General features: G+C 46.1%; 1 long non-coding RNA gene across 1 annotated transcript; it reads left to right on the plus strand.

The window, feature by feature from the left end:
- Positions 1 to 15,737: 15,737 nt before the first annotated feature.
- On the plus strand, positions 15,738 to 20,288 carry LOC126517841 (uncharacterized). The gene is made up of 3 exons (XR_007596297.3): positions 15,738 to 15,896; positions 17,411 to 17,446; positions 20,094 to 20,288. It is a non-coding gene; the product is annotated as an uncharacterized lncRNA (long non-coding RNA).
- The last annotated feature ends 6,648 nt before the right edge of the window (positions 20,289 to 26,936 follow it).

Raw genomic sequence — 26,936 nt, forward strand, 5'->3', positions numbered from 1 at the left:
ATGAGAGACGAGGCACGGCGTTCAAGACTTCTACAACCCTTATATGCCAGAACGCCTTTATATGGCACGGCCTGCCTCGGGGACAGGCCATGAACGGACTCACATACACACCGCAGGGGCACGCGCCCAGTTTTTCCGCAAGGCCAGTTGCACAATTTCGGCGGGTCAAGTTATACTCGTGGCTAGGCAGCGGCAGAAGCCAGCACCTTCAAAGCGCAGGCAACAAGCGGCAAACAAAGCTGCGCTTTGATTAAACAAAGTATTGCTCCGCTAAAGGGAAACGAACCCTTGACATCCGTCTCACCGAGCGGGCGATCCTTGCGATGGCGGCGTGTGAGGCTTTTCTGTGAGAACGGTGAATAGACAACGAAATTGCAAATACGAAAAATACAGAACAAGCGCTGTTATTATTTTTTTTTTTTGAATAGTTCACAGCCAGATATATGGGTAGAAGCACTTTCTAAAAAAAAAAAAAAAAAAAAAGCGAGATGCAGGCTGCATAAAGAGGAAGGTCGCGGATGATTGGCCGTCCTTGACAGGGACAAGCATGGCCATGGCCGCGCGCCGAGAAAAAAAAAAGCAGAACTTCTTTCATCGGAGCTGTTTCTTTCATTCTGGTATACACAGGAGCCCATGAAACGCCATTCATAGGCAACAGAATGTTCCGAAGGAATAGAGCATTCACGGCCCTGCCTTGCACGACAGAGCTCTCTCAAAGCGAAACTCTCTCGAGTGGCAGTCCCAATTGCGCTCGAGAAACTGAATGTTTCCATCTGCGCATGCGCGTCATCGCCACGTCGCAAGCCCGCTAGAGGGCATCTCGGTACCACATGCTGTCACGTTGTAAAGTGACGGGAAAGAGCTAGAATTGCTGCCGCAAGCACGAGTTAAGAATCCAACTCTTTACCGAGAGAACACGTGCTCAGAGAGGCGAGCAACACACACCCCCGTGTTCTAGAACACTCAACGCTCCACCTTGAGACAATTGTTGATGATGATTTACTGGCATCCCCTTTGAAACGGGGCGGGAGCAAATTGTCACCTAGCCTGCCTGAGTAGATGACCAAGAAAGTATAGATGACAGCGGCGCGCTTCGAACGAAGTGGCAAATTGAGCTTCATTGACACCCCACGGCAACTCTCTAGAAGCGTAGCGCATTCTTCAGTCGATGGGAGGGGGCGCCGTGCTCAACTCAGAGGAGTGGAGGAAGCTTCTCGACTCGAGGATCGTGTGAGATTGCGTCACAACAACACCGGCGAGCAGAGTCGTCGAATCTGATCCTACATATATACGGACCATGTCCGTCCGCTATTTATATACGCGTCTCGCGGTATTACATTCCAGAGTAAGCGCTGGAGCTCGCGTACATTCGAGAATGTGCCATCAGCGACAACTGAAACGCGAACAGGAACGAACGCCTCTTGCGCGTAATTACACGGAAGTGCGACGTGTAATCACCCCGTAGCCGGTTTTTCTTTTGGCGTGTAGTATAGTCCCAAGATTACGCATTAGAGTTTACGTTAGGCCGCTGTTAGAAATGCAGGTGAAACGCGAAACGAAAGATTCAGTTACGTGGTTTTGCGTGCCTGAACCACGACCTGATTATGAGGTACGCCGTATAGAGGGGGAACTCCGGAAATTTGGACCACCTGGGGTTCTTTAACGTGCACCTACATCTAAGTACACGGGCGTTTTCGCATTTCGCCCCCAATCGAAATACGGCCGCCGTGGCCGGGATTCGATCCCTCGACCTCGCGCTTAATTAGCAGCCCAACACCACAACCACTAAGCAACCGCGCCGGGTAACGCAAAACGAAAGAATGCACGATCTAATTGTATCGGAATTGTTGACCTTTGAACTTTCGAGCATGATACAACACTCTCCGCGACGCGCTCGTAATCTGATCACAGGCGCTTCATTTATTTATTTATTACATTCACTAACAATCGCGACAACGTTCAAGAAATTTCGGATAATGTATAGGGGCGTCTTGCGCCGAGTGACAACTTGATGGACAGCCTTACCGGCCTTACCGTTACTGGCATACCGTTGCTGGCTTACCGTTACTGGCTTACCGTTACTGGCTTACCGTTACTGGCTTACCGTTACTGGCTTACCGTTACTGGCTTACCGTTACTGGCTTACCGTTACTGGCTTACCGTGACTGCGTAGCAACATGAAAATGCCGGGTTGCCTGCTTCCGTTCTAATTGAGCCGTGTTGCTAATTCGTGATAGCAAGAAATAAATGATAAAGTCAGTCATCACTTAGTGTCACCTCATGCTGAGGACGAGGCATAAGCGCTGTTTTGTCGTTACTACTGGGATCAGTTGTTTATTATGACGTCGCTCTAGGCCTAGGGAGAAAGCATCGAGGCGGGAAAGTGCGTGGATTTGCACCTGACAGATCACAGCATTTCGTATTCCTCTAAACTGGTGTTTAGCGCGAAAAAAAAAAAAAAAAAACTGAGACGAGTACTGGCAATTTCGCCAGCTTCTGTGTCGAATCAACAAGGCCATTGCCCAACACTTGTCGGGACCGAGGAAGGCGGACTCATAAAGGAGGAGGAGGAAGAGTGCGGGAGGCACGTCGCTCTCTCTCACCCCCCCCCCCCCCCCCCCACACACACACACACGCACGCACGCACACGCACACACAGGGAAAAAAAAATCTCGCTGCCAGCTTCCGAGTTTGGCAGCACGCACACGCAGAGGTCCGCAGGATCACCACGACGACGATCGCGCCGGACGATCACCTCGGGAAGTTTGATGCGCACTTCGTATACCGCGCGCCTGTTTATAGAAGGCGAAAGAGAACGGGCAGAAAGATGCGCCGCAACCGAGAGCACCTTCTGCCACGCGATTTCCAAAAAGAGTCCGGGACGAACAGGAAGAGCGCCGCCGCACCCAGGAAGGAAAAAAAAAGAAAGAGAAATCGGGCGCACCGCCGATAGACGCACCAACCACGGCGGCGGCCATACTTGCGGCGAGCGGAAAGCGGCCGGCATGCCGGAGGCGGCGGCGGCGGCGCCTACTCGAGCATCGTAATGAGGTCGCGGGAGGCATTGTTGTGACGGAGACGTCTCAACGCTGCCGCCACTGTTGCGAAGGAGGATCCAAGGCGACGGTGATTAAACGAAACATTTATATGCAGTATGTACAAGGGCGTTACATGAACGGCCCAGAGGCCGGGGCATAATGGACTCGCGCTAAAGCGTGCGGTGAGAAACGGGAGCACGCCTCTGCTTGCTGTCGTCGTCGTCGTCCCGTGGTTCGGGTTTTTATAACCACAGGAGTCGATGCAGTTGCCATCGGCTCGAACCTCCAATCAAGACCCACCACGGGTTGCTGTGCGAATTTCGACGAATGGACGAGAGGCACCTGCATCAGGCGATCCCGGTGAAGTGGTTCAACGGCGCCGCTCCGGCGGCGCCACCGGATGTAAACCGAACACGACCCGCCGTCGGGCCGGGCGAATTCGTTCGGCGCCCAGCTTCAGCCGCATGCTGGCAAAGCGAACCTTTGTTGGGAGCTCTAGCACAACAGCACCCCCGCCGCCAGACCATGCGCCAGGAAGACGAGCTGCTCCCTCGTGGCTCGGATGCCGGGCGCGCTTGTTGGTCAGGCCCATCCAGGTTCCCCTCCGTGCTCCGGGGAATAGGTGGCTCCACGCTCCTTCCCGTGAACAGGCCCCACTCGCCAGGCCAGGGTCACTCGTTCTCCGGCTTGTCGCCCAAGTGTCTCGACCAGCTTTATTTGGCAGCTCCGACAGGCTTTCTTCTCGGCACCGGTAAGGGTTAGTTCTGCAGCATCAGGGAACCAACCGACAACAGGCAACCCCCAACACGAGCAAGTGCCGTTTTGTCACCCGTCAGAATACCAGACTCAAACGTATCGAAATGGTTCTAGCTTTGTCTCTGTCCCAATTTATTTCCCTCTTCGACAAGAGATACATGTGGTATACAGAACTCTCAAGCGCGGCACAAACAATGTGTCACTACATGACACGTAATGATTACGATACAAAACAAAATTTTGGTTTTCTTGAGATCACTTGGTCAGAAAACACTAAGCTGAGGCTGAAAATGAGGTGTCTAAATTTTGCCCTCAGGTAATAACAACACCATTAGCGTTTCGTGAAGTAACGAAATGCAAGTTACGAGGAGTTCGAAGGCAGCACTGTTTAGAACGCACGGCTCAATGCGTCTGCGTTCGCGTTCAACTTTCCTTTCTTATAGCGAACGACAAGATTGTGCTGCTGGAGCGTCATACTCCATCTTAATAACCGGCCGCTTTTAGACGACATATTATTTAACCAAGTCAGTGGGCAGTGGTCGGTCTCCACCACAAACTTGGAACCGGCAACGTAGCAGGCCAATTTCTGCACGGCCCACACGACGCAGGCGCATTCCTTTTCAGAGGTGCTGTAAGCCTCTTCTCTGCAAGTTAGTTTACGGCTCAAGTACAAAACTGGCCGTTCATGGCCGTTATCATCCTCTTGGCACAGCACCGCTCCCATACCACGGTCGCTCGCATCGCACTGGATCAAAAAACCTTTTGAAAAGTCTGGCGCCAGTAGAACTGGTTTCTCGCTGAAGGCTTGTTTCAGCATTTGAAATGCGTTCTCTTTTGCCGTGTCCCATTGCACCTTCACTGGCTCAGACTTTCTAAGTGCGTCAGTTAGAGGACAAGCAAGCGCAGAGTAATCTTTCACGTAATGCTGGTAATATCCAGCCAAGCCTAAAAAGGCCCTTATCTCGGACTTTGTGGTTGGTCGGGGGTAGTTCACGACCGCGGCTACTTTGATTTCAGACGGTCTTCTTCGGCCGCGCCCCACCACATGCCCCAGATAAGTCACTTCGGCGCAACCAAGGTGACACTTCACAGGTTTTACCGTAAGACCTGCTTCTTTCAGCCTGCTCAGCACGACTCGTAAGTGCGCCAGATGTTCGACCCAAGTGTTTGAAAAGATGGCGACATCGTCGAGGTAAGGGAGTGCGTACTCAGACAGGCCACGAAGCACTTGATCCATTAGACTGGTGAAACAATACGGCGCGTTTTTGAGTCCAAAACTCAACATGACGGGGCGGAACGTTCCGCTCGGGGAAACGAACGCAGCGTAGCGACTGGCCCGCTCTGTGAGGGGGACTTGCCAATAGCCTCGCACAAGGTCTAGTGTGGATATGTAATTCGACTTCGATACCGTCTCCACCCTTTCCTCGAGGTTCGGTATCGGATAGGTCTGATCTCGGGTTATCGCATTGAGGCGTCGATAATCGATGCACGGCCTCGGATCCTTTCCCGGTACTTGGACTAGTACTAGAGGGGAGGTGTAGTCGCTCTCACTCGGCACAATGACTCCTAGGTCACACATGCGCTGGATCTCATCCGCTATAATCCGTTTCTGTACAGGAGAACAACGATACGGCTTACTACGTATCGGCTCTTCGCACGTTAGTTCAATGTCGTGCTCAATTAGCGTCGTCTTTCCGGGCCGATCGGAAAAGACCTCTTCAAACTCAGAAACGATTATTTTCAAGTCCTCCTTTTGGGCTTCGCTTAGGCGAGGTTCTAACTTTACTTGTTCCAGCAGGACATTCGGACCACCTTCTTTAATGTCCGCAGTGGTCAGGATTTCCGTACCTTCCTCGTCCTGAACACTCAAAACTACGTTCACCACTGCGTGACGCTGAATGTATGGTTTCATCAAATTGCTGTGGTAGATTTTGTTCGGTCGTTTGCCTAGTTTCACTTCGTAGTTTGTATCGGAAAGCTTCGATACAACCTTCGCTGGCCCTTCCCAATGAACCTCGAGTTTATTTTTCTTAGAAGGCCGCAGTAACATCACTTGGCTACCTGCTTCAAAAGTACGCTTCCTTGCTGATCGGTCGTAGTACACCTTTGACAATGCCTGTGCAGCCTTAAGGTGGCTCTCGACAAGGTCTTTAGTTCTTCCGAGCCTCTGAAGCAAGTTAAGAACGTACGCAACTACATTTGGGTCCTCCTCGTAGCCTTCCCACGCCTCTCGTAGCATGCGCAGCGGGGTTCTTAAACTTCGACCGTATACAAGCTCCGCTGGGCTGAAACCCGTACTCTCGTGGGGAGCAGATCTCAAAGCGAACATTGCGGCTGGAACGCATGCTTCCCAATCACGTTTCCGCTCAAAGCAAAGAGCTCTCAATATTCGTTTCAACACTGAATGCATTCGCTCTACTGGATTGGATTGCGGGTGATTGATCGAACTGTGGAACACTTTGATTCCGCACCTTTCCAGGAAAGTAGAGGTTAGGCAGCTAGTGAAGACGCTACCATTATCACATTGAATTTCCGAAGGAAATCCGACTCGAGCGAATATAGAAAGGAGCGCGTCAACGACCTGAGGAGAATTGAGCTCTCTGAGTGGCACCGCTTCCGGAAACTTCGTTGCGACACACAGGGCAGTTAAAATGTATCGACATCCGTTCTCGGACTCGGGCAGTGGCCCTACTATGTCGATTACCAGCCGACGGAAAGGCTCAGTTATGACTGGTACCAACTTCATTGGTGCCTTCCATTTGTCAGTACTCTTGCCGACCCTTTGACATGTATCGCAAGAGCGCACAAACTCTTCAATGTCCTTCCAACAACGAGGCCAGTAGTACTCTTGGGCAAGTCGAGCTTTCGTTTTCTTCAAGCCGAGATGCCCTGCCCACGCGTTCTCGTGCGCGAGGTCCAGTAGTTGTCGGCGATACTTTAGAGGGATTAAAAGCTGCTCATACTTACGACCCTGTACATCCGTATAACTGCGGTACCACAAGCCAGATTTCTCATGGAATGAAACATTCTTTCTCGCTGCTCTCAGTTTCACATTATCAAGCAAGTCCTTTATCAAGATATCCCCCTGCTGTTCTCGAATGAACGTCGCTCGGTCAACGTTCAGTAGCTCATTCCAGCTGTCAGAGACTGGGGTCAACGTCGAGCTCACCTCGCCCAACGGCGCTGGTTCGGTTTCTCCGCCGGTGGGGACGATGCAACCCTCTTCCGCAGCAGACGGCCCGACTGCACTATTGCGGGAGTTCTCCAGCCCGGTCGACTGACTGCTCGGGTTACGCTGCTCGGCCGCTGTTTTTGTCTCACTCTCTGGGGCAGCATCAAGTTTCTGCGTAAGCTTCCGCGCTTGCGATCGCGTGAGGGCCATGCACGCCAAGCTGGCAAAGAACGATTTTCCTTGTTCTTTTAGGAGCTGCTCCGAGCTGTTAGAGAAAAGATAAGGAAAATGCTCTGGGAGGGCTGCAGACACGGCCGCTTCGGTACTAAGCTTACCAAAAGTGCCTTCAATGATCACCGTAGCGATCGGTAAGCAAGCACACTGCTCCTCAGCAACGTGCTTTATCCACGCGCATTCTCCTGTGAAGTCGTTTGGAGAAACTAGTGAAGAGTGGACCACGTCCATAGTGGCCGCTGAGTCCCGGAGTGCTCGGCATTTTTTCCCGTTGACGCTTATCTCCTGCATATAGGGTTCCAACAACCGCATGTTCTTTTCTGTTTCTCGAATCGTTGCAAAAGCAACCTTCTGTTTACAGTTTGCCGCGATGTGCCCTTCCCTTTTGCAGTTGTAGCAGATTAGCGGCTTCCGCGTCTCAAATGCACGTGCGGCATCCGCTCGCTGCTTGACATCATCGTTTGATTTTTGCGATTCATATAACTCTTTCCTCACAGTCTCTTTAGGAGGAGATGAGTCCTTCCGAAAACTGCGGTACGCGAACGGTTTCCTTTCATCGGACTTTGTAAAAGCGTCCTTCCTCTCCGCTTTTTCCACTCGCACGGCCCTATTATGCAAGCTTCGGCGGATATAGTACTCCTCAGCTAGCTCTGCTGCCTTGTTCAGCTTTACTTCTTGAAGCCTATCCTGCAGCCAGAGCCTGACGTCATCTTCGATGCAGCGGTAGAATTGCTCCAATGCTACGCACTCTACCACTTTATCTCGATCGTCATAAACTTCTTCGCCCTTAAGCCATTCAATCAAATCAGCCTTAAGGCGGAATGCGAAGTCGATGTGCGACTCACTGCCCTTTTTTGCGAACCTGAACCTTTGCCGGAAAGCCTCGGGTGACAATCTATACTTCCTCAATAGAGCCTCTTTGACATCATCGTACCTCTCAAACGCCTCCTTTGACAGGCACGTTATCACGTCAGATGCCTCCCCAGGAAGCATAGCTAACAGGGTCTGTGCCCAAAGAGACCTCTCGATGTCGTTTCGTTCACAAACGTGCTCGAATTTGACGAGATACTTTGCCATGTCTTCGCCAATTACGAACGGCGGCAGTTGGTCCCGAATTCTTGGACCGCTCGCCTGAACTGTCGTAGAAGCTACCGCCGGCGAGGACTGCCCAAGCTCTAACTCCAACCTCTTTGTCGCGAGCCGCTCTTTTCTATCGGCTTCCTCTTTACGTATACGCTCCTGCTTCTCAGCCTCCTCTTTACGTATACGCTCCTGCTTCTCAGCCTCCTCTTTACGTATACGCTCCAGCCTCTCGGCCTCCTCGAGCTCGCGTTCACGGCGCTCTTTGATCGCAGCCCAGGCCTCATTGGCCTCCTCAGCAGTTACGTTCTCGTTCTTCATGATATCAAGAATAGCTTGCTTTCGTTTCGCACGGCCTACGGTAAGGCCTAGCTCCTCACAAATTTCGATGAGTTCCTTTACCCGAAAGTTCTCCATTGTTCACAGTGGCCTCTTGCCGTTCACCCTTGTTAGAATTCCCTTGCCTTTCACTACTATCGAGCTACTAGCGTGACACGCGCAGGTAATTCTTTACACTGTCTTGTTTATTCCCTCGGCACTAGCTTTGGTTTCAAAACTCTCACTAGGTCTGAAACAATCAAAGCTCTCCACAGTGCTTCACACAGCCCTACTCTAAACTACGATAACCTGTGCTAGAGAAGTCTGGTGAACTGAGGGGAAAACATCAGGCACTCACCGCGCCGGGGTAGCTGACGCCGGTCGATCCCGCAGCTGCCAACCAACTGTTGTGACGGAGACGTCTCAACGCTGCCGCCACTGTTGCGAAGGAGGATCCAAGGCGACGGTGATTAAACGAAACATTTATATGCAGTATGTACAAGGGCGTTACATGAACGGCCCAGAGGCCGGGGCATAATGGACTCGCGCTAAAGCGTGCGGTGAGAAACGGGAGCACGCCTCTGCTTGCTGTCGTCGTCGTCGTCCCGTGGTTCGGGTTTTTATAACCACAGGAGTCGATGCAGTTGCCATCGGCTCGAACCTCCAATCAAGACCCACCACGGGTTGCTGTGCGAATTTCGACGAATGGACGAGAGGCACCTGCATCAGGCGATCCCGGTGAAGTGGTTCAACGGCGCCGCTCCGGCGGCGCCACCGGATGTAAACCGAACACGACCCGCCGTCGGGCCGGGCGAATTCGTTCGGCGCCCAGCTTCAGCCGCATGCTGGCAAAGCGAACCTTTGTTGGGAGCTCTAGCACAACAGCATGTGCGCACGGGCTGTTGCGTCACGCGTTCGCGCCGCCGCGATTTGCATGCAGAGCGCGCGCGCGCGTGCCACGGCTGAGAGGGCGCGCGCTGTCGCGAGGCAGGTACTATAGCGGGAAACACGAGCCCTCCCTTCCCCCCCACGACTCGCCATCTGTACAGTCGCCCGCCGAGGTGCACCGATGCCTTTCGAGGAGGGCCTTCGAAGAGGCAGGAGCTACGGCAACCGGCTTCGAAGACGCGCACACAAAACAACTCGGCCGCTGAAAGATGCGCGCGACGTCCTTGCCGAAGCGTTGAGCTAAATAGAGGGGCGGGTGTGCGATAATGAGTCTAATTGCGGTTCAATTGATGGCGAATCCATGATAAATACTGGAACGAAAACAACAAAGATGAAAGGCGCTAGGATAATTCCTTGGGCTAGTTGGTAATTCGTGATGAAAAAAAATTACGTACAGCGCGAAGGACAAGGACTGCGAGAGACGATATGCACTGCGCTGCGTACATCGAAACGCCCTATTCCTGCACCCGTAGCTCTTCTTACGATTCGCTGTGAACTTCTCCCCTCAGCCCACTTCCCTGGCCAGCGTAGACTATAGCAAACCGCGCTCGGCATAGTTACCTGCGTTTTATCTTATCAGTTCTCGATCTTTCAACGATGGGTGTATTTGTACTTGCCATCGTTATTGCGTTTAATTACGTGCGTCGTGCAGATTTCTTGCACGTACACTGCAAGATAATTTACACTCTCACAAGTGAAAAAGGTTATGTCTTTAGCTAGGACTCTTAATCTATTCTTGGGTGTAAGGGCGTGAGTTATAGAAGAATGAGTACACTTATTGACTTTTAAGGGTGTAAATTATTTTACAGTGTGCTCTGCCAGATCTGCTGACTTCCGCAGGGTGACGAGGCCAGTCAAGCGGCGCTGCGAGTCTGACAACGCTTTTCCTTTCCTCCCCACACCCAGTATTGTAATGGAAAGCTGGAACAAACTGCTTGATTGATTGACTGATTGAAAAACACCCTCAGCAATGTGCCCTTTGCTGCACCTTTTGATTACTTCAGAATGCTATAAAGGTGTTACGTTCAAAAACATACACCTTGCGGAATTTAAGCACGCTCTATAGCAAATACGATTTTGCAAGCATGTAAAAAGCCATAGTAGATCTATATCCATAGCCATAGCGATATCATATATCCATAGCCATAGTAGATCTATATCATAGTAGATCATGGTTTGAGCACGTATGTGTATAGTCACAGTAGACTACGGATGTCATCCTGATGCTGTGCGTCGCCTACGTTGCTTTCTTCTATTCACTCCCTCATCGCTCTATCAGAGACGCAGAACGACATAGAACCCTGAAACCACAGGCTTTAGGCGTAAATTGCGCAGAAATAACGGGAGCGAAAACACAGATATAGCCCTGCATGCAGTAGATTCGCAATATCAGAACTCGCGCAAATAAGTACCTTGTTAGCTGACTGATTGAATTTACCGACCCAGGCAACGCGCCGGCTTACGAGAGACGCCGGAGTAGGGGCCCCTTGATCAGTATCGACCACCTCGGTTTCTTTAACGGGCACCTACATAATATAATTACACGAACGTCTCTGGATTCCGCGCCCCATCGGAATTCGGCTACCGTAGCCGGGAATTCAACGCTCAGTCTCGTGTTCAGCAGCAGATTAGCCATGCACGTACAAAACCGCTCATTTCGCGCACCCAGAACGCCCCTTTAAGTAACGCCGATGAAAGCGTAAAGGCACGAGCAAAAAATAACTGCAAACTACGCGTATAGATTTCGATAAATAACTGCCTCGCCTTCTCCACAGGAGACAACAAATCCGTGTATAACAAACGCATTTACAAGAATTCGTACGAACGAGTCCATCCGTTATTGCCGAACTTGAGTATAACGAATTTACCCGATATATCGAACTATCTTTAGCGCATATAAATAAGCCTGTTCGCTATAGGGAGGTTCGACCGTAACGCCTTCGATCTTTCAAATTTTATTCACTGCGAGTGGACGGTGCAAATTTGCAACGCGTGTGTATGGCGCTCTTTGGCCACATATCTGGCCCTTGCGCCACAAGACCCTAGACACCATCGCCATCAACTTGGCAACCTGGGCAATGCTCTATATAACGGGACAAGTATAGCTCAAACCACAAAGCGCGAATCTTCTCCCGCACGGTCTTTGTTGCAGAGCAGTTTTAGACAACGCGAGTAGCTCGGCACACTTTATAAATATATCACCGTCAGCAGCTCATTCCGCCGAACCACTTTTAGTCCCAGAGACTATCAGCAGCACAGCTTTAAACAGAGCCATCGGGAGGGATTGGGTTCCTGGTAGAAGAAAGCGAGCGAGCGAGTGAGAGAGAGAGAGAGAGAGAGAGAGAGGCCGACTTGTGGGCGCGGACGACGCCGTAATCGGCTCCGTTTCAGGCGGAAAAAACTCGGAAACAATTCCGCGGCTTCGCGTGATGAGCGCGAGGAACAAACAGTTCGCGTTCGCTGTATACTCAAGCTGCGTACACACGTCACTCCTCCCCTCCTCTCCCCCCACCTTCTCCACCATTTTCCTCCTCGCCACCGCATCTCATCACTCGAGGACAGGGAACGAGGAAACCCGAAGCCGGGGCCCTGTCGCCGATCCGGGCGTCACCTTAATCGACTTCTACATACCGTCGTCACCATCACGCGGCGAAGAGTATTTCATTTATGTTTTTTTTGTTGTTACCTCGTAGTGCAGGGTGCACTCTCTCAAGAAGGAAGTCTCTTTTTCACCCATTACCTCCGGCTCTCGTATAGTACACATCTAAACACGCGGGAAACGCCCTAAGGCTTTTCCCCTCTCCTCTCCTTTCCTACAACGACCGCCGCACCGATTAGGACCCAGTCGGTTCCTAGTTGTACGCGGGGCGAGACCTCAAAAGAAAGGATGAGTACGCGTGCTGAGGATCGGGCCGAGGGTAAACGGAAAAGAGGTACGCATTATCTATGCTGAGCCACATGACGAGCTTATTTATGCGCTTCTTGCGACCAGTGCGTGCTTTCTTTTTTTTTTTTTTTTTGTCCTCTCCCACGGATTGTCTTCTTTTCTTTCTGTTGTCTTTTTTTTTTTTTTTGCAAAACCTATGCTTATTTACAAAGGCCAGCTTATTTGGTGCTGAAAAGACTTTTGCAGTAATGTACTGCTTGGGTTTGACACCGCTGACAGATAGCGATATTTTTTTCTGCCGCCTACACTTTCTTCACGAAAAGAAGCCCCCCCCCCCCCGCTTTTTTTTATAAATACCTGTGAACGTACATCTTTATTATGCACAATGAAAAAAATTAGACAAGCACACGACTTCGCCAGTGGCTCGTTGAAAACGCAAGCGGTACGCCTCTCTCGCTAGCTGTCTCACTTGGAGTGTGTAAGATGAAATGAAAGCCGTGGATTGTCTACAGTGTTCATACTCTGAGTGTAACGCCTATGTATGTCTACACTGACAACAGCAATCTTAATAATAATAATTGCAAGTGAGCCAACCCTTATGAAAATGACTGTTGAAAAGTTGTTGGCATATTGTTGACGAATTGTTGACTCAATAGCCTTTCAACAATACCTCAACAATTATTGAAACCACAGGCAATAATTCAACAGTAAAGTTGTTGGGCAGTTCACAACAAAAAAGTCGTTGACTAAATTCTGTTGGTATATTGTTGAATAGTATTGAGTATTATTGAGCCATTGTTGAGCAGTTTTCAAAATAACGTCATTGACTACATTATCTTGATATATTGTTGAATAGTATTGAGTATTATTGAGCCATTGTTGAGTAGTTTCCAACAATAAAGTTGTTGACTAAATTCTGTTGATATATTGTTGAATAGTATTGAGTATTATTGAGCCAATATTGAGTAGTTTTCAACAATAAAGTCGTTGACTAAATTCTCTTGACATATTGTTGAATAGTATTGACTATTGAACCATTGTTGAGTAGTTTCCAACAATAAAGTCGTTGACTAAATGCTGTTAACTTATTGTTGAATAAAATTGAGTCACGAGCAATATTGAGTTTCGAAGTACATGTGAAAACCACACGCACATATGTATGTGTGCGTCTTTTGCACATATATGTTGCTTTACTGATCACTTGATCACCATTGCATATATACAGGGTGTTGTTTCACGTTACTTGAACCATAGACGTATATACACGTGTTTCAGCTAACTTTACTCAGAGTTTAAAAATATGCCGATGCACCATAAGACGATGCGACCAAATGCATGTTGCTCACTCTTGTACGTGTCACGCTATTCTTGTATTTTTCCTAAGTAGTTAATTAGTCAAGAAAATTAGCCATTCTGAAGGAACAAAGTTAGGCGAAAAATTCTAATTAGAAAGCTCTAGAGCACTTTGCAAAACGTCCGATTAGGCAATTTCCAACTTTCTATCTATTAAGTGTTAGTGTTTTTCAGCTTACTGCGGATGCCCGCGAAATACAAAAAATATCACCTGACATAGCCGCTTGCGCGCCGTGCTTGCAGCGCTCCCAATTAAACGAGCATACCATCGAGCAGGGTGTGTTGCCGCTTAAAAGGCGACAGGGCAGTGACGAAGGCGTTGGCTGTGGTACTGACGCCAGCGACGTGCTTCCCTCGCTGCGGTTCATGATGGCGATAAGCAGACGGGTGTTCACACCGGTTAAGTGGTATGTTTTCGTTTGTGCGCAGAAGGCTTAGGAGCAGTGCAATCACGACTCGCAGGCGGGCATATGTCACGTGGTGCTTTTCCTATTTCGCGAGCATCCGCAGTAAGCTGAAAAAGAATAATACTTAACAGATCGAAAGACAAACTGTTTATTCAGGCGTGTTGCCAACAGCTCTGCAACTTTCTAATTGGAATTTCTTTCCTAACTTCCTTGCTTCAGAAGTTGGTTAATTATGCTTGACTAATTAGCTAATTAAGCAAAAATACACAAATAGCGCGACACGCTACATACCAAAGGGAGCAACATGCATTTAGTCGCGTCGTCATAGAGTTTACACTCGGCCTAAAGTTAGCAGAAACACCCTGCATATATATATATATATATATATATATATATATATATATATATATATATATATATATATATATGCAGTTTGAGAAGACAAACGTCCCTACAAGCAGTCACAAACAACCGATGATTGGACGCATCCTGCATTTCCATCGGCGTCCATTATAAGGGGCCAGTGCCCTGGCTGTGTGTTAGGAAACGGCATTGCATGCCTCCATGTTAAATATGGTCAAGGTGGCGGAGAACGTTAACAAAATTCAAGTCTGGGGTTTGACGTGCCAAAACCCCGCTTTGATTATGAGCCGCACCGTAGTAAGAAACGCCATATTTATTTCTGCCATCTGGGGTCCTTTAACCTGCACCGAACGCACAGTACACGGTCGTTTTTGCATTTCACCCCAATCGAAATGCAGCCGCCGCGGCCGGCATTAGATCCCAAGCACTCGGGTTAGTAGAGCAACACCTCAGCCACTATGCCACCACGGTGGGAGCGGCGGAGAAAGGAGTGAACATCGTTTTTACGGAGTGCGTTTCGCATACCCGTTAGCGCGCTATACAGAACGAAACGAAAAGCTTGGCCGATATGTACGACATGGTGCTCATATTCACATGGAGGCCAAATTCTGTTCTGTGACCTAGACGGGGTGCTGGCGAATGTGTTCGGAATCTGCTCGGCTACCAAGCACAATCTGCGCTGCTATACGTTCTCGGTGACAAATCGCACAGCGCAGGAGCACACGCACAAATGTTTAAAGAATGGGACGACAGACCGCCCGCAGTTTGCCATGACGTCGAAATAAGAAGCACAAACAGCGACGTTTCTCTACTTTTCTGGTCAATAGTTCAGTTCGCATGGTTGCGGCACGCATTACTTTTTTTTTTTTAATCCAAACGACGAAAACTGTGCGAGCACAAATTAGCGCGGCGTTTGTGACGTTTGAATTTGGCGCCTTTTCCCGCGCATGCCATTACCTCCGGCCGGTGCACTGTGTTACTGCGCTAAAGAAAGTAGTTCATCAAAAAGCGAAGCAAAAAACTTTTATACACTTGCAAATCGCAACAATTGTTCAGTAATAACATGAAATTACATAATTTGTTATCCAATGGTACAATTTATGATAATATAAGCGTGTATTTGTATGAGTGTACATGTATGATTGCGCGTTTGCGCTGTTGATGCATAGCGCATTCCGGCGAGTTCGTGCACGCAGCTTGCATGAGAGTTTCCTGCGTTTCCTGTGTTCTTTGTGTGCTTCGCTGTGACATCTTTGGAATATTTCTGCGTGTTGCTCGCTTTTTATGGACTTGTTGCCTCGAAGATCGCCATGATCGCCTCCGACTCGGCGACATCAAGGGTGAGTGAGTGTTTCGAATTCCCCTTGTTCGTCCATTGCGACGCGGTGAACGGAAGCGGGGAAATGATTTCAGCGCTTGTTCGTGTCTTCCGCGCGCCTCTTTTCTAGTTTTCATTCCTAGTACTATCCTTTCGTTGCGAGAATGGGTTGTACAGCACTAGATTTGTGGTAGATAACGTGGAGTTTTGTCCTGGTTTAACTTTACACTCCGCTTGTGGTGACGTAAGGCAGCTATGTGGTGCCACCTAAAACAGGGCATGTTGTACGCCATGATTTCTGATACGGTGTTCGAGCACCGATTGAGTTAGCCTTATTAATGAGCGCAAAACAATGCGACGTGAAACCACCCGATCTGTACTGTAATCGAAGATATTTCGTTTGCGCCACGCTAGTACAAGGCGTGTGAGCGAGCTTTCAGCAAAAAAAGGGGGGTGGGGGTGCGGTGGGATTGGCGAAAGTGTATTCTGTTGCGCTGTTCCCTTCAGGATCGAGTGACTCCGCGGTGCTTCAAGGCCATTATCTGACACGCCGTGCGGCCGATGTTCGCGCGATCGGAAAACACAGAGGAGGCTGTCGCGCAATAATAATAAAGAATTTCAAGGGTGTACATGCGATACGTGAGATACAATAGGGGTGATGCCACAGAGTGCTGCGAAATCATTACGCCTTGCCAACCGCGTGCGTTTTGTTTTCCCCCAGGTCGCGCGCATTCAACTTTATTTTTTCATCTTCTCCGTTCGTCGCCATCGAGTGCTTCGCCCAAACGGCTTCGCGTAGGCGCTCTTTGCATTCACGGAAAGGCAGATTTCATGGCACTCCAGGTCCTACAACATTCAAAATAATGTAATTTCGTGAAATTGCAGCTTTTCGCACTTCAGTAACTGATTTAACAATAGTTTTAAAATCAGTAAAGGAACGAGATGCCTGGCATATCCGCGTTGTCGTCCCACTGTGTTTCGAGGCGGCATGTATACGTTATCGGCAACATAAACATCAATAATTACCATGTTTCTTGTGACCATAGAAGTAGCTAGTTATGTCGAAAAGCTATTTTTGCTTTGAATCAGAGCACTATAGAGTGAACAGATTGAAAGGGGAGCGCATCGTTGTGAACTAAATCACGACGCTTTCCCACAAGCTTGGAATAATGCTTTCTCGAAAGAGCAGTTCTGTGAAATTCTTTCTTTGAGAGTAAGCAAAACTTCAGTAGCATCAGGTAGACGGGGAGTAAAAGAATGTAACACTGGTTTTATATGAAGGAGCTGCCTTTAATATGTGGCCATAACAGTTAAGTAGGTGCGTGGAAATAATTTTTAAAATAAGTAGAGGAATGTGAAATAAATTTTTTGACAAGGTCACACTGCCATTGGCAAGAGCGGCCACACTTTAGTGTATTCAATGACTAGTCATTTGTATCCGTCCATTTATGCCAGCCTAATGGTCCATGTAGCTCTTTTGATTGTCGCTTTTGCTGCATCGTGGCTTCACGTTTTAATAGTGACATCTTTTTTCAGATTCAAAATGAGCTGGGAGAGGCCCCAGCTGGAACGGTAAAAGTGAATTCTTTGGCCATCCATTCTGTAGCGTCACGATGATCAAATACAGTGATACCGTGAAAATGTATTGCAGGAAGCAGAAAAAACAACAACATTGCTGATGCAACTGCAACGCATTTGCTCCGGTGATCAATTGGTGCAGAGTGCCTTCATTAGGAGACATGGTGCCTTTAAGCACTCAGCTTAAAGACTTTGCAACTGCACTGGGACTGGGAGTGAATTTCATTGTCACTTGTGAACATATTAAACGCGGAATGTGCCTTTTTCAGTGTATATGCCTGATATGAGAGGGGCGTTCAGAAACTTAGTGTGGACATTAGTGGTCTGCATGAGTGCACATCTTTCTAGTTTTACCAGAACGAAGGTATTATGACCTATGTCATACAGCAGTGCACAGCTAGAGGTATCAAACCAGAACAGCAGCACCCTTTGAGAAAGTTGGCTGAAGAACGAGCAGTGATTGGGGCTTTCTGCATTTCAAGGGCCAAATTCCAAAAAGATTGATGCCGAGCTGGACGGTGTGAAGTGCCGGTCACCACATGCTGTAGCCAGCATGGCATTTTTAATCTCCTTGGCATTATGTCTCGTTAAGATACAGAATTTGCATCACTGCTCATAAAGAAATTGGAAATTGGGAGGTTGAGGGGAAGTGGAAGGGCTCCCCTCTGGAGCAGCCAGTGCATGCCCTTTGCTATACTGATAATCCTACCTTAATGAGAACGAGTGATGCATGTTAACCTATTATGCAGCCAAGTGCATTCCTTGTTTTGTATTAAGGGGACACTAATGACACCTTAAATGAATTTAAAATAAAGCATCGTCTTAAATAACTACTTCTGTAACTTTCTTGGTAGTTGTTTGATTATTAGAGAAAATAAAGCTCAAAGTTCAATTTTCTGAGTATCGCCCCAAAATCTTTGTGCTGACGCCTCATTGTCACATCATGGATTCCAAGTATTTTTTCAAACTTGGGCTGTATTGGTTCTGTAAAAGTTCCTGACGCATTTTATTTTGGGTTTTTGGAATACGATGAAGAACATCTTTATTTGTAAAAAAAATTGCTACACCTCAACAGACATCATCAAAATCCATGACGTCACAGCAAGCGGGTGTGGTAACTTCAAGGCAGCACTGCCACCAATCTTTCCTCTTGCTTCTTTTACAGTTTACTCAGCCTCTTGTCACGGTATGAGTGAATCTCTTGAATTGTAGGAAGGTCATGTACAGATACATCTAAAATAATTTTTGTCGTTAGTGATTTCATGCCGTAGTTGCTTAGCGGTGTTGGCACAGCTCCGCTAAGCACGAGGTCACAGGATCAAACAGCCGCATTTTGATGGAGGTGAAATACAAAACTGCCCAGGTACCTTGCAGCCTGATTTGGTAAAAATTAGTCCAGAGTTCCCCACTAAGGCGTGCCTAAACATCAGATTGTCGTTTTGGCACTTAAAACGCCAGAATTTAATTAATTTAATTTTGCTTTAGTGCTCCTTTAAGCTGTAGAATTCATGATCTTTGCAAAAACTCATGCTCGAAGTATTCTCCATAAAGATTAAATAAACAGTAGATATAAGTGTCTATTTATATTTTGAATTGTGGTGATACGTGATGACTATTAGAACGGTGGTACAACGAGACAGACAGAATTGTAATACAATGTATGACGGCACGATGATGCACATCGAGGAAATGACAGTTTCCCTAGAGGTCCCTGACATGGACGTCAACTGACTGTCCACAAACTTTTAAGTTCACTCTGTGATCTTGTGCAGCCTGTGCTTTGCCAGTCGATTAATTTAATTGAGGTGGTGGTTGGCACATACTGTCCTTGCAGCTTATGTACATTTCATACAGTGGAGTGGAATCTCACATATTACTTCTGCAGCACAGCAAGCTAACGTGACGTGTAGTGGTAATCTTAGTAATGATCGACAATCATGTCCCTCTTTGAGCTCCTAACGCTGCTTGCCAACACAAGCAGCAGCAGTTGCCCAAGATAGCGGGAAGGAGATTCATTGAAAAGTGGCATATGCCCAGGGTTGCATACCCAGTCACCCAAGCTGTTCCAACGGTTGATTTTGAACTCTTCCCTCAACATAGCAGCCCAATCTCCCCATTAGACCATGGACTACCTATTGACACAAATGGATGGGAAAATAGAGACAAACACCTGAAAATGTGAAGTATCCTAAGAATGGTAATCACAATAAATAGTACTAGATGTGCATTAGCGCAAGCTCTTGGGCCAGTTGGTGCATGATGAACTTGAAAAAGGGGGGGGCCAGCAAAACAAAAGACGCGCACACACGTAAAAGGCGTTAGACAGGGATGGACGCTGGTCCGTCCCAACGTCCGTCCGTGTCTAATGCCGTTTCCTTGTGTGCGTGTCATTTGTGTTTCGCTGGTACTCCCCTTTTTCAAGTACTAGATGTTTGGATACTTTGGTTTATTATTCTTGTTTGTGCTGGATTGTTTTTCTGAAACATGTGGCGTCCAGACAGCATAAGAAGCTTGTAAGAAGTCAAGTTTAGCAATCTTGATTTGCAACAGGTACTTTTGTAATTTATTTGCAGTAGGGCTGTTGTGTGAATGTGCTTGAAAGGCTTAAAACTGTTTTGCTAACATTTACTTAAACATGCAGGTTCACATAGGTTGAAGGAGTGCACATTGAGAAGGTTATCCTGGCACAGTTTACCATGGCCTGCCATGGTGGACCAGGAAAGTTTGCAAGGGCCTTGCTTCACCATGTGTTCACAGAGGAGGAGCTCATGGGCCATTTGCGCTTTGGAAATAACACCAAGGGGCAAAAAAGGCTCTTGACCCCACCAGGGTCAGTGCTGTTGTAGGCAAGTACCATATATCATTTCTGGTTGCATTTTTACATTCACATTTTTTTCTAAAATTATGAACTTGCCATTGGCATAACAAACGACTTTCAAGTAGCCCGTGTGTGCAGTTGTGTGCGACAATAGCCTACTATTTGGAATGACTGTTCGTACGATCTTAAGTGCATAATGCCGCCATACTCAAATGCTTCTAAAATTTAAAAGCTGCCTTCACTGCTGAAAGTTTTTAGTGGCTCCACCACATAAAATGAGCTGCATTTGCGCATTAGCAGTGTTACTTGGCTGTCTTTGCAAGGAATAGTTGTCTGTGAAGCACGCTCCAAATCTATTGGCATGGAGGACATGTTTAGTTAGCCTGAAAATTTTATTCTAATACGCGAATTGCAGAGAAGGCATGCTCAAGTGTGGCTACTGCTCAGCTCGAGCAGGAGCATGTTCACCAAATTGCAGAAGTCAAAACAGCTCTCCAGGTTCTGAGATGTGAAACAGTAGTTTCACCAATTTTAACAGACCACATCGAATTAAGGTTGCTCCTATATTGAAGGAGGTCCATGTGATGCCAGACAGCAGCCTTTTAGCAGAGGGAACCTGAGTGGTGTGGCAATTTTCTTTTGGTTGTTTCAATAAAAGAAACAACAGGGACAGAGTTGCCAGCTTCACTGTCAACAGTACTACGTTTAGTGGGCGCTTACTCATTCTAAGCACTTAACCTATGACTCGTATTTATTAACGCACACTTTATCACTTTGTATTCTAAGATATGAAAAAAATATTTATGTGGCTTTTCCCCATATACTTCAATAAATTGAGAATAGGCTCTTGGGGCCTAATGTATAAAGCTTCTTACAGACCATCGGAAATGCCACTACTCCCATTCTGAAATTGTTAGAATTAATTCCTGCATCCTTACTTCACCTACCTGTTATCAGGGTTATTATGAACCATTGCCAAGTAGATTATGGGCTTAAATTAATCAAAAAGATGAATGGGCTTTTCTGTCGCTCTTGTTTAGCCCGTTGAGGATCACATTTTGGGGAGAAATATGCCTCTCTAATTTAGGAGTTATATATTTTTTGTGGTGTGCAAATGCTCAAAACTTTCGAATTGAATAGTGTCCTATTCAATTTAGTCTTTGAATGGTCACTATTTGTAAATGCGAGTATTCTAATATTTCGAAACACCAATAAAACATGAAATTTGAGCCAAAGTACGGTAAATTTTCACCTCCAATAACATAGTGTAGACATAAAACGTAACAACTTGTAATAGCAGACCAGGCTACGTTACTTCAGTAGCTGTACTTTAGAGGCTGTACAGCAATCATTTATGCTTACTAAAGAGTCCTGTGCATGTGAAGAAACTTTCTGCTGCTCCATTTGTGCTTTTAATAAACAGCTTTTCATAACATAACAATGACAGAAACTTGCTAACTTTAATAATACTAGGATGTGAGCCTCATCTTACAATAAGTGTGTTATCAGCTGTTCATTATTCAGAAACTATCCATTATTTGATTTGCTTCTAGCATTATTCGGTTCAGCCTCAAAAATCACTTTTCGCGCACCCTTAATATTTTTATTGCAGATTTAAGTTCTTCAGAGTGACATTCCGAGAAAATAAACTGGTAAATAATATTTTTAAATAACAATAAAGTGGCAATACCATTTCAGTATTTGCAGTTTTAGATGTTTTATTTTTTTATGCAGGATAAAGCAGCATAATTTTTTTGTGTAATGAAACTTACAAAAACCTTTGGCAACACTCCCAAATTACTGCAATGACAGACACCAAGGAGCTAGGTGAAAAATCAGTTTTGGAGAAACCCAAGGAGCGACAGCACTATAAGAATATTTTCTAGAAGTCTCAGAAGGTTGCAGCACCTCCAGTGGGATGCTAGGCAACACTTCGTTCTGAAAAGGCAAATTTTTTTCAGAACGTTCCATCACAGCCACAGATGTACGGCAGTGAACCCTAAAAGGGTTAAAGAAGTCAGTCCTATCGCATATGGCTCTTAGAAGACGCCATTTCTTCGTCTCTGTCACATTCTGCATGTGTCATGCTAAGCAGCTTGGTGCACTACACGGAATCCTCATTAGAATAGTAATTCAGTCGTCGAGGCAGAAAACATACTTCACTGTAAGCAGTGTCTTCTTTAATGTAGAAAGTCTTAAGTCATTGTAAGGCGAGAAGTACATTCCGATTGCATGTGAACTCAGGAAACCTAACATCAAATGAAGCTACACTCAGTTGTAGTGACATGACAGTATTGTATTTGGAGCATGGAAAAGCACAGTGAAGTGCAGCAATTTTTAATTATGAAAGTTACAAGAAATAATTTTAGTTGTCAGTTCAGGTTTATTTATGAACGACATGAATTTGTTTCACCATTTCGTTTCTCAGCAAGCAAAGCTCACATCTTTGACATTGAGGATATTCATAAAGTTATTTTGCTACAGTGTTTTGTTCCTCTTTGCTCTTTCCTGCATTTGACACTTAGTGGAGTCCTGTGCCGCAATGAATAAATTTAAATGGTCATGCTGTAAAGCTGTACCCGTGGAAAGTTGGACTAAAGCAACACAAATACATAAATCAATTTCGTTATAACGAGGGCAGATTGCATGCCATTCTTTTGCATGTGGAAGTTGCTTTTTAAAACTTGTTCTGGCTTCTTGTTTTTGCAGGCTTCACGTGTCGCAAATTGCCTGGTACCAACATGCCCTATGTAAAGAACTGTGGCCTCGCTTCTCGCATGGGACCAATAACCTCTCAAGAGCCCAAGTTGGACAGCTCAAACCAAAACACAAGTGTTGTGCTTTTGTAACTCTCGACATTTTTATGTTCTGTGTTAGTCTCCTGAAGGGCCCAATTTGGATTTCTCAAATGAGCTTACAAATGTTGTGCCTTTCTATGCCTTCACATTTTTATGTTAATTTTATTTATGTTAATTATGTGGGTCTCCTGAGAAGTCCACATTGGATTGCTCAATCCAGAATACAAGTGCTGTGCTTTGTTATAGTTCACTACATTTTTATGTTAGTTTTTGATATGGTTCTAGTAAGGAAAGTGTTTCCTTATTAATATATTTTTTAAGTATCTTAAGCCATTTCATGCCAAACCACCCAATTTTGTCAAGAACTGTTCCATTATGGCAAACCATTTCAAGTTTGCTTGATTTTGAGTAGGTACAATGAGAAAATTTGCTTTCGTACATACACTTGAGTCATTCCAGGGCAACCAACCAACGTTTTTTTGACCATCATAGATATAGTTGAAGCTCCAAACTCTTGCTCCCCATTTATTTTCCTTCGCAAAAATTTTTTTGAACTTTGGCAAAAATTCATTGTTCTTGCCCAGCTAAGCTAGAAGGCACTGATACACGTTTCTTCTGAAAGGGAAATTGTATGATCCAAATATTCAGATGGTGTTCATGTCAAGAGACTGAAGTGCTGTGAGTGCCAAAATTTGCAAAGTTTGAATTTTCTTCTAACGTAGGGAAATACAGAAGGCACAAAATAAATATAAAATCAGACTGGTTGACTTGGGATAGCTGCAAAATATTTCAAGCCTTGGAGGTTCAGTTGATCAGCTAAAAAACTGTAAAGTTCAAATTTTTTGCAAAAAGCTTCGTGTTGAAGGTAAAAAAATTAGCTTTGGTGGTTGGCACAAAAGTATATGTCGCCCATCGTTACACAGCCCTACATGTCTGCTATCATGTGACAAGTAACAAAAAGGTATTATTCATTAAGTGCGATAAATTATTTTTTATAATGTTCATTTGTGGATCACACATACAGCATAAATATATGAAGCCATGTCATCTAGTAAGGAAATATTGTTAATATAATTAGCCACAAGAACTATTCAACAAACTGACTGCCTTTTTTATCATTGCGAAGGCAGGTGACGTCTAGCGCTGCAGCTGCAGTCTCAATTCGTATTTTTTTAACATGAACGCAAGAAGTGGTTGCCAATGGTGTCTGACCACATCAGACTGAACATGGCACATATGACTTTTATAGATGAGCATGTTCCGGCTCTGAAACAGTGGTAGCAAACAACACCACAAGAATTTGTTCGTACTCATGTAGGTTTTCAGTCCTAATTATGAAGGTGTTTTCTACTTGCATCGTCATTGGGCTTCAGGGAGCAGGGCACAAAGTGTCCTGCTCCCTCTATGTTGCATTGCACTGCGACATGCCCTTTAAAATGCTTTGTATATACAATATCAGCGCTCTTTCTGGATTTACTGTCTACATAATAGCTGATATTTCTTTTTGTAAACTGCACGAACCATATCTTTTAGCACTGCAGGATTCCCTCACGTATTTAATACGTACGAGGTCTGTTATAAAAGTATTTGACCTTTTTTTGCGAACACCTGATGAATATGTAACAAGTATGTTTTCATCAGCCGCACTTGAACCTTTGTGCACGTGCACGAATTTTTTCCTGCCTGCCAATAGCGTGACTTGCTGGGACGCAGCATTTGAATGAGGTAGTACACAGTGCTCTCGTCGGTTTTTTATTGCAAGGAAAGTGGCGGAGTGACTGGAGCAGTGCTACTGCATCAAATTTTGCCAGAAACTGGGCGACAGCCAAGTGGAAACCATTCCGAAGATTCAGACTGCTTTTGGTGACTATGCTATGAGCAGCACACAGATTAAGGAGTGGTACAACCAGTTTAAAGACGGCCACGCATCGGTGGAGAGCGAGCCACGCTCCAGTCGGCCATCAACATGCCGAAATGACCAGGTCATTGCCGAAGTGAACCCCGTGGTGATGCGGGACTGTTGTGTGACTATCCAAGAAATTGTGGAAGAGGTGGGCATCAGCACATTTTATCCACATTCCATTATCACTGAAGATTTGGCCATGAAGAGAGTTGCACCGAAATTCGTTCCCAAGCTGCTCATGGTGGAGCTAAAGCAACTTCGTGTTGAAGTCTCACAGACATGCCGGATTCCACAAACAGTGACCCTAACTTCATGAACACCATAATCACTGGTGACAAGTCTTGGGGGTATGTTTACGACCCGGAAACCAAATCCCAGTCATTACAGTGGAAGCATTCCACGTCACCAACCAAAGACCGCTAAGTGCGCATCAACGTTAGAGTGTTGCTGACTGCTTTCTTTGACTCCCGCAGTGTGGTACACCACGGGTACGCACCACAGGGTCAAACAATCACTAAAGACTACTACAGGGATGTCCTCCATGGCCTTTGTGATGCTGTGTGGCGCAAGATACCGAAGTTGTCAACAGGAAATTGGCGCATCCATGACGACAATGCTTTTCTCGCACTTGATTCAGACTTTTTTGGCGAATAACCAGACTCCTGTAGTTCGACAGGCTCCTTACTCTCCTGATGTGGCCGCCTGCGACTTCTGGCTGTTTCCCAAAATCAAGAGGCCATTGAAAGAAGCGCTATTTCAGACAAGAGAAGACATTATGGCTGCAACGACAGCTGAGCTAAACTCCGTTCGGAAAGAGGCCTTCTCGGAATGCTTCTAACAATGGCAGCACTGCTGGGAGAAGTGACTGGAGTCCCAAGGAGACTACTTTGAGGGTGATTAGGTTTCCAACGCTCCAGTTATGCCAGTTTTTTTTTTCTTCAGCCAAAGGTCAGATACTTTTCTAACAGACCTCGTATTGATAGTTTATGTGCAATGGCTGTATGGTTTACCTGGCCCACACCAAACACAAGCCTCGTTGCGTTAGAGCATGTGGCCCTTGGCAATAAAATGCAGACCCTAACACCGCTTCTCTGTCATCTGTGTGGAGACAAAGCCAGCTTTGTCGTGTGCATTCCCAGCCGGCAAGCTGTGCGCACATCCGAGAAAAGTCGGTGCTGACAAAATTTCAAAAAAGAATTTCTCGCATTTAAACATAATGCCTTCTTTAACTTCACACATGCATAGCAGACATGTAGAGCTATCCAATAATGTATCACATATTTTTTGGCCAACTACGAAAGCTGTTTTTTCCTTCAACATGAAGCGTCTTGCAAAAGATTAGAATTTGTTTTTTTTTTACAGGCGATCAGCTGAACCTTCAAAGCTGCACATAGTTTATTGCTATACTATGTCACCTGGGCTACCATTCTGTATTTAAGTTCTGTCCTGTGAATTTTTCGTTACGAAAAAAAATCTAACTGATTGCAATTTGACTCATTTTTGCCGGTGCCAAAAGCAATTGGAAGTATTCAAATATTTGAAAAATTGGCTATTTTGGCAGTTGCATCACTTCACCGTATTTCCACGCACACCATTTGAAGGCCTCGATCAATACAATGTGCATTTGAAAAAGAATGTTGATTGATGTCCTCTAGCTCAGCTGAGCAGGAAAACTAAACTGTCACCAAAATGCTATAAAATATCTGGCAAAAATTAATAAAAGTGGGTAACGAGTTTTGAACTCTAGTAAACACATGGCAATGTTTCAGCTATATGTGTGGTGTCAAAAAAACACTGGTCGATTCGGCATGGAATCGCACACCTGCAAGTGCATCTGTGCCATTGTCAGAGTTCAGTAAAAACTGCATTTTACATAGCTTTGTAAACATGGTTTATTGCTATCTAAAATACATGAGTAACAATTAATAGGTATAAGTCGGCTTAAATTTAAAATGCAACAAAAAA

This window comes from Dermacentor andersoni, chromosome 11 (assembly GCF_023375885.2).
Source record: "Dermacentor andersoni chromosome 11, qqDerAnde1_hic_scaffold, whole genome shotgun sequence".
Taxonomy (NCBI): Eukaryota; Metazoa; Arthropoda; class Arachnida; order Ixodida; family Ixodidae; genus Dermacentor; species Dermacentor andersoni.